Source organism: Henckelia pumila, chromosome 1 (assembly GCF_033568475.1).
Source record: "Henckelia pumila isolate YLH828 chromosome 1, ASM3356847v2, whole genome shotgun sequence".
Lineage (NCBI taxonomy): Eukaryota > Viridiplantae > Streptophyta > Magnoliopsida > Lamiales > Gesneriaceae > Henckelia > Henckelia pumila.
In genome coordinates, this window is record NC_133120.1 from 148,364,175 (window position 1) to 148,375,769 (window position 11,595).

Genomic DNA, 11,595 nt, shown 5'->3' on the forward strand with positions numbered 1-11,595 from the left:
AAATAGATTATGTTTAGCGGTTAATTGTTTTAAATTATTTTAAATGTCTAGCTTACCTATTTAAATCCTTTTTTTTATTTGTCTAAATTATTTTAAAGGTTTTATTTCCGCTCGTATATTTATTTAATTTACTTTTAAATGTTAGTCAAGTTTGTTTAAATTATTTTAAATCGCTCTGTTCGGTATTTTAAATATTTACTCGTTGCGGTGACATCAGAATATTTAAAGTGTTGTATTTTAATTTCTGAATTTTTAGCTTGTGTTTTATTTAGTGCAATTTAATTCATATTCCTAAATTGCTTAGTTTGGTCTAGCATTTCTTTAAAATGTGTAGCACTTTCTCCCTAATACTCATACACACTCGAATTTCCTATAAATACAACTATACATACACACACCTACACACTCAATTTTAATACATAACCCTAACCCCTAAATCACACACACTCATGCCTAAAACACACACTCCCATACGTGACTCCACCTCCATTCTCTCTAAGCTCTCCATCGGCTTCATTTTTTCCTAGCTTGGAATGCCGCCCGTTCTTCCCTCTTCTTTAGTTCCGGCGCAACACCTCTTTAGCTAGCTGGTCGAGAGTTTCCTGTCCACCTTGAGCTTGATTTCAGCTCGTTTCCAGCTCGGTTCCAACGCAGATCTCCCAAGCTCCGTTCGGCGCTGCAGTCCCTGCTTTTCTTTTCGATTCTTCTCAAGTCCAGGCAAGAATGTGGCTTCCTTCTCTTTCTTCACCATGTAGATTAGCTTAGCTTGATTGTTGCATTTCATGATCTTCGAAACATATATATATATACATGCCCTGTTTTCTGTTTTCATTTTCTGAAAATACATGAGCAGTCCGCATTCCATTCTTGAGGATTTATGTTGCTATGATATCGTTTTGTTGAGGATTGAAATGAGCATATGTTTATGGCCCAAATATTTTCCAGATTCTTCTTCAATGCATGGTTCGAATACTTCTCAGATTTTCTTCATGCTTGGTGTTCGAATTTGGTTCAGAAATTTACCTTGTCTTGTTGTTCGAACCCTTCCCAGTTTATTGCCTATCTTGGTGGTTCGAAATTTCAGAGTTTTATGGCATGGAGTTCGATCTTTTTTTTTTTTTTTTGTTCAGGTTATTCCTTGGTTTGGGGTGTTCGAACATTTTCCAGAATTTTTCCTTTAGCATTGTGTTCGATTATTTCAGATTAGTTTCTTAACTTGTTTGTTCAAATTTTCAGATTATTACCTTGTCTTGGGTGGTTGAAATTTCAGAGTTTTCATAGCTTGTTGGTTCGAACACTTTCCAGATTTTTCCTTCTTGTTTTGGTTCGAACATTTGGTGTTTGTTGTGTTGATTTGGATTGTGATTTAGAGCTACCATGGATGATATGTAGTTCACGTGGTAGTATATAGGATGACTCGTTGTGGTTGTTGGTTGTTGGCAAGAGGTTTCAATTCTAGGGAGAGTGTATGTGCAGAATTTTTGGGTTTAATGCTTGCTGTCCAGAAATCTGTTCTTATAGCAGGGTTAGGCTTGGGTTTTGGCTAAGGTCTCGGGTCTAGTATTATTCCAAGATGTTGGGAATATGCCGGTTCGAGCGGAAATGAATTTGGTTAAGTTTCGGTTGAATTTTAGGCATAAGAGAAGAGAGTGCGCAGAAATCTGTTTTGCCTCATGTAGCTGCTGTCCGGAAAATATTTTCTAAACAGGGTTTAGGCTCGGGTTTTGGCTAGGGGCTCGGGTCTGGAATTAGTTTAGGATGTTGGTAATATGTCGGTTCAAGCGGGAATTAATTCGGTTAAGTCTCGGTCGAGTTCTAGATTTTTAATGTTAGAGGCGCAGAATCTGTTTCGCCTCAAGGGCTGCTGCCCGGAAACCCTTTCTTTAAAAATAGCTCGCTTAGGAAATAAATTCCGAGGACGACTTTTATACTTAGGTCTAAGTGTCGTGGAGTTGTGGTTTCAAACTGAATCCTTTTTGGTTAAGAAACGAGCAAGTTATAAATTTTACGGGCTAACCGCTTAAGTTAGTCGTAAGTGCAAATTGTGGGTTAAATTCTCCATCCTTTGGGTTGTCTCCTAAATCACCATCCCGATCATCCATGTGTGAGTCATATGCATGATTATTTATTAACGTTTACATGTAATTCATATTTACATATGCATGCTAAGTCCCATATTCAAGAAAGAAAGTATGAAAGAAAATATTTTTATGAACGAAGTGAGATGATTGTGACTATAGAAATGACGTGTATGTGTGGGGTTGAGAGGCATCTTGACCTACCTTACCAAATATAGAAATGACGTGTATGTGTGGGGTTGAGAGGCATCTTGACCTACCTTACCAAATATAGAAATGACGTGTATGTGTGGGGTTGAGAGACATCTTGACCTACCTTACCAAATACAGGGCAAGATCGAGTTGGGTGTTATCCTGACTTCCTTGCGGCATAGTGCACTGCAGCCATGATCATGATCGAAACCACAGGGTCACAATCAAGGATCTAAGTTCACAGTTATAGATTAAGATACAGTTTATGCAGATTCATTGATTATACATGACTTAGCCATGCATATGTTTCATTTCAAGTTCTCTCTTTAATTTTGAATTTTATTCACTTGTTTAAAGTAAGGGCACAAAACAAAGGTATTTTTTTTAGTATCAGTTATTTTTAACCTGCGTGTGCTTGTATTTACGTAGTACTCGTTATCCCCCCATATTCTTGTTGGGTCTTTTAGACTCACTCCGCTTCTTTCTTCCTTTCAGGTGAGGTGCATTTCATTGAGATTGAGGGGCAAGACTATCGAGTGGACTGTGATGCAGGCATGACACATCCCTCCGACCTTTGCTCGTTTTCCGCATAGTTACTAGAATTCTCATGTTAAGAAGCATTTATTTTGCTTATTTGTCAGATGTATATGTAATGTTTTGATAGCATCGTTTTTGGGCATGCAAACATTAGATTTATAATCTTGTGGATATTTGTTATGTCGAACCTCTCTTTTGGGCCTCGTTCTTGTCTCGGTCTAGTTCTTGTGTCGTCAGTTGTCTATTTCTTTTATTTTTATTTTGGTTGCTGTCTGAGACAGGTGAGTTGTATTATAAATAGAGAGGTCATGCAGAAATTTTAAATAAAAAATTTTAAAATATTTGAAAATTCCGTATTTTATTTAATTATTATTTAATGTTGAGTCAGGGTCGTTTCAGATATAGCCGGAAATCTTCCGAGCAATATTGTTTCTCTTTTGCAGGAATTTGAAGATTTATTTCCGGAGGATTTGCCTCAAGGATTACCACCTTTGAGGGGGATTGAACATCAAATTGATTTTGTGCCCGGAAGTGCGTTGCCAAACCGTCAGCGTATAGGAGCAATCCGGAGGAAACAAAAGAGATGCAAAGATAGGTAAGTGAACTTTTAGATAAAGGTTTTGTGCGTGAGTCCATGTCACCGTGTGCTGTGCCTATTTTGTTAGTTCCTAAGAAAGACGATTCATGGAGAATGTGTGAGGATTGTAGGGCCATTAATAACATTACCATCAAGTATAGACATCCTATTCCAAGACTAGATGATATGTTGGATGAGTTGCATGGTTCTAGCATCTTTAGTAAAATTGATTTAAAAAGTGATTACCATCAAATTAGGATGAGAGAAGGTGATGAGTGGAAAACTGCTTTTAAAACCAAATACGGCTTGTATGAGTGGTTGGTTATGCCCTTTGGACTAACTAATGCACCTAGCACTTTTATGAGATTGATGAATCATGTGTTGCGTGCTTATATTGGAAAATTTGTTGTGGTATATTTTGATGATATCATGGTATATAGCAAAAATTTGGATGAGCATGTCGAACATTTGAGAATTGTGCTAATCACACTAAAAGCTGAACAGTTGTATGCTAACTTGAAGAAGTGTGTGTTTTGTACAAAAGAACTTGTGTTTCTTGGTTTTGTTGTGAGTTCCCAAGGTGTCAGAGTTGATGAGGACAAGGTAAGTGCAATTCGAGATTGGCCAACGCCTACTTCTATTGGTCAAGTTCGAAGTTTTCATGGTCTTGCAAGTTTCTATAGAAGATTTGTGAAAGATTTCAGTACTTTGGCGGCACCTATGACTGCAGTGATCAAGAAGAACGTTCCATTCCATTGGGGCGAGGAGCAAGAGAAGTCTTTTAATATTATCAAGCATAAATTAATTAATGCTCCTTTACTTGTTTTACCTGATTTTACCAACACTTTTGAAATTGAATGTGATGCGTCAGGTGTAGGAATTGGAGGTGTCTTGATGCAAGGTGGGCGACCGATTGCTTACTTCAGTGAGAAGCTTAGTGGGGCGTCCTTGAATTATCCTACCTACGACAAGGAGTTTTATGCGTTGGTAAGAGTACTTGAGACATGGCAAAACTATTTGAGGCCAAAGGAATTTGTGATTGATACGGATCATGAATCATTGAAGCATCTCAAAGGACAACACAAGCTAAACAAGAGGCATGCTAAGTGGGTGGCGTTTGTGGAAACTTTTCCCTACGTTATCAAATACAAGCAAGGGAAGGAAAATGTGGTAGCAGATGCTCTATCACGAAGGTATGTACTTTTATCTACTCTAGATTCTAAATTCTTAGGATTTGAGTATGTGAAAGAGTTATATACTAGTGATCTTGATTTTGGTGAGATATATGCGTCATGTTTGCATGGTCCAAAAGATAAATTCTTCATGCATGATGGGTATTTGTTTAAGAAGGATAAGTTATGTATTCCTAAGTCATCTATTCGTGAATTACTTGTTAAGGAATCACATGGGGGTGGTTTAATGGGGCATTTTGGAGTGGCTAAAACTTATGAAACTTTGCATGAACATTTTTATTGGCCACATATGAAGCGTGATGTTGAGAAAATTTGCGAAAGATGTGTGACTTGTAGGAAAGCAAAGTCTAGACAACAACCACATGGTTTGTATACTCCACTTCCCGTTTCTAGTGAACCGTGGGTAGATATTTCTATGGATTTTGTTTTAGGACTACCGAGGTCTAAGAAGGGGAGGGATTCAATTTTTGTTGTGGTTGATAGATTTTCTAAGATGGCTCATTTTATTGCTTGTCATAAATCTGATGATGTTTCTCATGTTGTTGAATTGTTCTTTAATGAAGTTGTTAGATTGCATGGCATGCCTAGGAGTATTGTGTCTGATCGAGATACTCATTTCTTGAGCTACTTTTGGAAAACATTATGGTGTAAACTTGGTACTAAACTACTGTTTTCGACTACATGTCATCCTCAAACGGATGGTCAAACTGAAGTTGTTAATAGAACGTTAGGAACTTTGTTGCGTGCTATAATTAAAAAGAATTTGAAGAGTTGGGAAGAATGTTTGCCATTTGTTGAGTTTGCATATAATCGTAGTGTGCATTCTACTACAAATTTTTCATCATTTGAAATTATGTATGGCTTTAATCCTTTAACCCCGTTGGATTTGATGTCTTTGCCTATGAGTGAAAGGGTTAACATGGATGGTAAGAAAAATGCGGAATTTGTGAGAAATTTGCATGAAAAAGTGAAGGCGAACATTGAGAAAAAGAATTTGCAGTATACAAAGCAAGCAAATAAGGGAAAGAAGAGAGTTGTGTTTGAACCAGGAGATTGGGTGTGGTTGCATTTGAGGAAAGAGCGGTTTCCTAAAACACGGCACTCAAAGCTTCTACCTAGAGGCGATGGACCGTTTCAAGTGTTGGAGGGCATCAACGACAATGCTTACAAATTGGATTTGCCAGGTGAGTATAATGTCAGTGCTACTTTTAATGTTTCTGATTTATCTCCGTTTGATGTAGGTGATGATCAAGATTTGAGGACAAATCCTTTTCAAGAAGGGAAGGATGATGCGATTATGGATGGCTCGCATGCTGATCAAGTGCCTAAGGATCCGTTGGAGATACCACGAGGACCGGTTACGAGAGGCCGAGCTCAGAAGTTTAAGGAAGCACTTCAATCTTTGTTGTTGAAGACACAAGAGGGCGTTGGAATTCTTGATATTCAATTTGGAGGAAGTTATAATTTTATTGAGGTCAAAAGAGGTCAAGGAAGTAAAGAAATGGAAGACCCTGCTCGAGGCCAAGGCGCGCCCGCGCCCTAGACTCGCGCGCCCGTGCCATTATTTTTTGGAGAAGAAGCGCGCCCGCGCTTACGGAAACCAAATTGACGATGTTCTTGCGAACCATAGGCGCGCCCGCGCCGTTTCCTGCGCAACAAATGCGCGCCCGCCCCAAAGCCTTTACACACACCAAAGGTGTTTGTATATGTGTTCGGGATTTTTAATATTTTGGTATTGTTTTGTAAGAGAATTTTATCAAAGCTTTTGCTTTACCCAAAATCAAACTTATCAAAGTTTCATAGCTTTGTGGCGTTTATCAATCGATTTTCAATTGGGTTGTCAAATACAGGTTCCTTTGAAAGTCTAATTGAATCTTTGATTGTTTTCTATCGTGAATTCTCTGTTGCTAGTTACAGGTTCAACTAGAGGTGGAGATTCCAAAATCTGTTACTTGTTTCAAAGTCGGGAGAACATTATTGAATTCTTTTGTTATCGAATTGAGGTGCGATTCGTTGAAATCGTGTTGCCTTTCATACATAAGATTCATATCACAAACCGAAATAATATAACCGATAATCCAAAACTTGATTTCGACGGCATAACGGCTAAAAATGGTCAAACCCAAAAATCTCCAATCAATTATCATCATCAATACAACTCAAACCATCTTCTAAACCAACAAAACAACCAAAATCCAACCATAATTCCAAAATCCATTTTCGAAATTATGCCTCAAATAATATAAAATCCAAATTTCGTTATTTTTCCGAACCGACTTCGAATATACGGTCCATGCTATCTCAAGAACAACGTACCCAAAAATTATCAAATTCTGACAACCCGACAAAAATCAAAGTTCGTGGATCGTAGCAAAACTTACTTCAAAACGAAGCCCTCGTTGCGGGGATCGTGAATCTCAACTCGAATCGGAAATCTGACGGTCGGATCGTGCGAATCTGAAGGAAGAAAAGCTTGGAGAATCGTCCATGGCTTTCTCTCGGTCTCGATTGGCGTGTGGGAGTAGGGAGGAAGGAGAGGAGTGATGATATAATAGATATAATTCAAGTCAAAATAATATCTACTCCCCATTGACTAGTCAACAGGCTAAATTGCAATCCGGTCCCTGAAACTCCAAATTAAATCAATTCAATCCCTGCTCAATAATCTCCACTAATAAATAATAATCAACTCTGCTAATCACGAAATAATTAATTTCAGGGTCTTACAATTCTCCCCCTCTAAGATTCGATTTCGTCCTCGAAATCTGACAGATCACAGACTGGACAAGAAAGAATCATACTAAAGAAAAACTTACATCAATCAAATAACTCTGGAAATCGTTGCCTCATAACAGATTCGGTCTCCCAAGTCGCTTCTTCAACTCCGTGACGACTCCACTGAATCTTCACTAATGGGATCGACTTGTTTTTGAGCTGCTTCTCTTTCCGATCGAGAATCTGAATCGGTCGCTCGAAGTAACTCAGAGTCTCATCTAGTTCTGCCTCATCTGGCTGAAGAACATGGGACGGATCCAGATGATATTTTCGAAACATCGAAATGTGAAACACATCGTGGATGCCTGAAAGAGACAGAGGAAGAGCAATCCTAAAGGCAAGATCGCCTATCTTTTCCAGAATCTCATACGGACCAATGAATCTTGGTGACAACTTCCCCCTTTTCCCGAATCTGACAGTACCTCGGAACAGAGAAATCTTCAGAAACACTAGGTCTCCCTGATCGAAATATAGAGGCCTGCGTCTGATATTAGCGTACTTGGCCTGTCGATCTTGGGTTGTCTTCATTCTGATTCGAATCAACTTCACCTGCTCTGCCATATCACGAATCATATCGGGGCCCAACTCAGGTGATTCTGAAAGCTCATCCCAAAAAAATGGAGATCTGCACTTCTTCCCATACAAAGCTTCGAAAGGTGCCATTCCAATACTCGCCTGGAAGCTTTTATTGTACGAAAACTCCACTAGAGGTAAGGAATCCTGCCAACCTGAGAAAAATCAAGCACTACAGCTCGGAGCATATCTTCCAAAGTCTGGATCGTATGCTCGAACTGACCATCGGTCTGAGGGTGATACACTGTGCTCAAGTGCAAACGAGTACCCAATGCCTCCTGTAGATTGTGCCAAAAGTGCGAAGTGAATCTCGGATCTCTGTCTGATACTATCGACTTCGGCACGTCGTGCAATCTCACAACCTCTCTGACATACAACTCGGTCATTTGATCGTGATGGTAAGTCATCCTGTATGGAATGAAACAAGCAGATTTCGTCAACCAGTCAATCACTACCCAAATCGCATCACAACCTCTGACTGAACGCGGTAGTTTCGTGACAAAATCCATAGAGATGTGATCCCACATTCATTTTGGAATAGGCAAACTGTGCAATAATGCACCGGGTTTCTTCTTCTCGGCTTTCACCTGTTGACAATTCAGACAACGGGACACAAACCTTGTGACATCTCCCTTCAATTGTTTCCACCAGAACTGAGTCTTCAAGTCATTATACATCTTTCGGCCTCCGGGATGAACACTGAACCGACTGCAATGCGCCTCTCGAAGAATACGATGTCTCAACTCAGAAACATCGGGCACAACAATATGGTTATTCACAAATAACACATCATCCCTGACCTGAAACTCTGACTGGTGGCCTGATCTGACCCTCTCTATCGAACTTCGACTGTTCGGATCAGATCTCTGAGCCTCTCTAATCAATTGAAACAACTCTGGTTTGGCCTGAATTGCAAAAACTCTGATGGATCTCCTATCGGTCTCAAACTCCAAACCAGAAGTACAACAGTCTTCAATCAACTGAGAGACACCAATCTAGTAAGAGATAAGGAACAAAGCTTCCGAATAAGAGCATCTGTAGCTGCATTTGACTTTCCAAGATAATATTTGATCTCACAGTCGAAGTCCTTAAGCAAATCCATCCATCTCCTCTGTCTCATGTTCAGCTCGGACTGGGAAAACAAGTATTTCAGGCTTTTGTGGTCAAAAAATACCTCAAACGACTCACCATAAAGGTAATGGCGTCAGGTCTTCAAAGCAAAAATGATCGCAGCAAGCTCAAGATCATGGATTGGATAACAAGTCTCGTGCGGCTTCAACTGCCTCGATGCATAAGCTATGACGTGATTCCTCTGCATAAGGATGCATCCAAGACCACGGTGAGAAGCATCGCAGTAAAGGGAAAAACCTCCCGTACCTGATGGAATAGACAAGATCGGAGCGCTGGTTAATCTCTTTTTCAACTCAATAAAACTGGTCTCGCACTCCTCAGACCAAACAAACGGTGCATTCTTTTGGGTCAACTGGGTAATCGGCTTTGCAATAGAAGAAAAACCCTCGATAAATCGGCGATAATACCCCGCTAAACCCATAAAGCTTCGGATTTCTGGCACTGATGTAGGTCTCGGCCAAATCATAACTACCTCGATCTTACTGGGGTCTACCGCAATTCCATCTCCTAATATAATGTGGCCTAGAAAAATAACTCGGTCCAACCAGAATTCGCAATTTGATAGCTTAGCATACAACTGTTCGGCTCGCAAAATCTGCAATACAATCCTCAAATGCTCTGCATGGTCTGAACGGTTCTTCGAATAGATTAGATTATCGTCAATGAAGATAATGACGAACTCATTTAAATACCGCTAAAAGATACAATTCATCAGATCCATAAAAACTTCTGGAACATTGGTCAAACCAAACGGCATGACTATAAATTCAAAATGCCCATATCTGGTTCTGAAAGCTATCTTAGGCACATCCTCGTCGCGAACTCTCAGCTGATGATACCCTGATCTCAGATCTATCTTCGAATACACTGAAGAACATTGCAGTTGATCAAAAAGATCATCAATTCTAGGTAGAGGATACTTGTTCTTGACCGTCGCTTGATCCAACTAGCAGTAGTCGATGCAGAGTCGCATAAAACCGTCTTTCTTCCTCACAAAAAGCACTGGGGCACCCCAAGGCAATACGCTAGGTTGGATGTATCCCTTGGAAATCAAATCTTCTAACTGCTCCTTCAACTCTTTCAATTCTAACGGAGCCATTCGGTAAGGCGCTTTCGAAATAGGCTGAGTACCTGGTGCAAGTTCAATGTTGAATTCGATCTCTCGAATAGGCGGCAAGCCAGGAATCTCATCTGGGAATACATCAGGAAACTTGCTAACCACTGGTATCTCTGTCAACTCAGGGCTAGACCATCCACTGCATAAATCAAGAATCCCTCTGCTCCTCTCTGAAGCAAACGAGACATGGATAACACAGAAATCAAAGGAATTCTGGATCGAGAACCCTTACCAAAAAATTTCCATTCGTCTGCCATCTCAGGTCTTAATCGGACCACTTTCTGAAAGAAATCTACTGTCGCCCTATACTTGGTCAGAGCATCAATCTCGACAATACAGTCAAAATCAGATAATCCAAGTACAATGCAGTTAATCTCAATCTTCCCTTCAGATTCTGACTCACAATTACGGACCAATCTCACCGAAACAGTTTCTCCACCCAAAGGCGAAGTAATAGAAACAACATCAGATAATGGCTCGGCAAATAAATCATGCATCACGACAAATCTTTCAAAAATAAAACAGTGAGAAGCACCCGTATCAATCAAAACATACGCAGGATAACCAAAAATTGAACAGTTATCTGCTATCACATCATTCGGAGCTGCATTGGCCTGATCCTCTGTCGAAGCAAACACCCTCGCCTGCTGTAGAGGAGGTTGGTTCTGATTCTGATTACCTCCCTGACAAGACTGCTGCTAGGGATGAAAAGAATGGACTGCAGAAGCTGATCTCTCGGGCTGAGCTGGCGATCGAGAAGAATTGTCGCTCTGAGCTCTATCGGATCCTCGCTGAGGATAGACTCTAGCAAAGTGACCCGGCTGCTAGCAGATATTACAACTGCCAAACACGCCTCGACACTGGTCACTTGGGTGACGGCCTTCACACTTACTGCACGATGCTCCTAAAAACCCTGAATTCTGTCCTGAACTGAACTGTCTAGAGCCACTGGAACTTGATGAACTGCTCGCAGACTTCTTAAATTGCTTCCCTTTCGGTCGATACTGATCTCGCCTGTTTCTGCCATTGTTACCTCCCTCAACCCTCTGAGACTGATTCGATTGCTGAGAAGGTTGATACTGATACAGGGACTGCTGTGGCTGAAACTGGACAGGCTGATTTTGAAAAGATCTCTGCTGCTGCTGAGGAGCTAACTGATTTCCTTGTTGCATCAAAAGTCCAGCTTCGGCTCCCTTTGCCTGATCCATAACATCTGCGAAGTTGTTGGGTCTCCCGGTATTGACCAAAGTGAAAATCTCAGGATTCAAGTCGTTGATGAAATGATCGGCTTTGGCTTCTTCGTTGTCTGCGATGTGAGGTGCGAACCTCAAGAGACTATCAAATCTGCTCGCATATTCCTCGATGCTCAAGTTCCCTTGCTTCAAGTTCGCAAATTCGGCACCCTTTTCCTTTCGGTACGAC